Raw genomic sequence first — 1,891 nt, 5'->3', positions numbered from 1 at the left:
ACAGCAATGAAGATCCAGCACAGCCAAAAATTAAATATTTTTTTTAAAAGGAACTAAAGGTGGTGTGCGAAGTTAGAGAGTGTTCCTGGCAAAGATATTAGCAGGTGCAAAGGCCCCGAGGCCAAAGGAGCTGGTTATGTACAAGGACATGAAAGAAGGTGGTTTAAGCTGAAATGTGAAGGGAAGTGGTAATCAGGCTTGGAGACTAGAGATCCAGGTTAAGGCATCTGACCATTGGTCAGAAGCGATTTCTCCTTTCTTAAGTGAAATAAAGTGAAAGTCGCTTAGTCGTGTCCGACTCTTTGCAGCACCATGGACTAATTCCCCAGGCCAGACACTGGGGTAGGTAGCTGTTCCCTTCTCCAGTGGATCTTCCCAACCCAAGGATGGAACCCAGGTCTCCTGCATTGCAGGCAGATTCCTTACCAGCTGAGCCACTAGGGAAGCCCAAGAATATAGATACAGCAACAAGCACCTGAGGCTTAGGCTTCCATCTTGTGGTTTTATTTATTTATTATTTTGCTTTTGCTTCAGAATAGTTTTATTAGTTTGGATACACTTTATCCACACTCAACTTTTCCTCTTCTACTTTGATACACGTGTTTACTCAGAGTCTTCATCGACGTCTTCGTTGCCCCATAGCTCATATATTGTAATGTTATTTGTGTCAGCAGGTACCTCGAAACTGGGAAGACTGAAGTTACTGCCGGTTGCCATGGTGAGTTTCAGATTCCGCGCCCTGGACACCAATTTCCCAAGGTCCATCTCAAGCTGGTCTAAGGTATCGACCGTATAGTCTTTGTTGGGGGAAGCCTTTTTATTTTTCTTTCCCGAAGAGCCAAGTGAACTGCCCCGGAGGGCAGGAAGAGTCTGCACAGTAGTCTCGTCACTGTCTCCTGGAAACTTCTGTATCATAAACAGCACAGCAAGGAGAAAAAGCCAATGCAACTTGCTCCCAAGCCAGCCTCGGTCATGCTCTGGTAGATTCTGCTGAATTTGAAAGTGCCTTCTGCAGGGCACCTTCCCGGGGAGTTCTATGGTGTCATCTCTCAGACAGTAAAACACAAAAGCACAGAAAGAGGAGACACACATAGACCAGAAAAAGAGCCCCATTACAGACTGCATGGTGAGCAGAGAGGAACTGGCTCTGGTGTGCTTGTCTGCCCTGGCATCTGGAGACTGAGGACCAGGCAGGGCTGGGCCCTTGGTGATGTCACAGAGGGCCCCGCCCTGGCCAGAACCCATCTGGCCATTGTGATGACTTCAGGGCAGAGATCAGGGAGGCTTGCGGGGGTCAACTGGGAGTAGGGCTTAAAGGGAAATGGTGACATTTCCAGCCGGCAATCCAAAGAGAGGCGGGGAGTGACAGAATGCCACCTCCTTGCCAGTGTATTCTTTCTGAACCTGATGCTCTACTGGGAGGGTGGATCCACCTTCTATTTTTAGTTTTCCCTTTGTTGAATCCAAACTCTGTGGTGAGCAGAGCAGACCCACAGGCTTGCGCCCCTGTGGAGTAGAGAGCCAAAAGGGAAAGAAAGATGTTAAACCAGAGGCCACAAACTAGGAGCCACTGATGTGTTTTGTGTGGCCTACACTGTTCGTAAAGATGATTGTGTTCAGTCACGTCTGAACCTTTGAGATCCCGTAGACTGTAGCCCACTAGGCTCCCCTGTCCATGGGATTTCCCAGGCAAGATTACGGGAGTGGGTTGCCATTTCCTTCTCCACATCTTGTGGTTTTCTTCTCCCCTCTCCGCTCTGCCATTTTCTTGAATGAATTCACTTTATATCACCCTGGTGCTTTCCTTAATAGGTTCATCCATTCAGCCATTCATTTATTCCACAAATATTCACTGAGCACCTTTGATGTGCTGGCTAATTAATAAGCCAAT

The 1,891-nt window shown here is 47.7% G+C and overlaps 1 pseudogene across 1 annotated transcript; it reads right to left on the bottom strand.

The window, feature by feature from the left end:
• Window positions 1-488: 488 nt before the first annotated feature.
• Window positions 489-1,521, bottom strand: LOC113906178 (annotated as a pseudogene). The gene has a single exon (XR_003514810.1). The product of XR_003514810.1 is annotated as a protein FAM209A pseudogene (transcript).
• Window positions 1,522-1,891: the final 370 nt, after the last annotated feature.

The sequence above is a fragment of the Bos indicus x Bos taurus genome, chromosome 16 (assembly GCF_003369695.1).
Source record: "Bos indicus x Bos taurus breed Angus x Brahman F1 hybrid chromosome 16, Bos_hybrid_MaternalHap_v2.0, whole genome shotgun sequence".
Classification (NCBI taxonomy): domain Eukaryota; kingdom Metazoa; phylum Chordata; class Mammalia; order Artiodactyla; family Bovidae; genus Bos; species Bos indicus x Bos taurus.
This window is presented reverse-complemented; position numbering and strand designations above follow the sequence as displayed.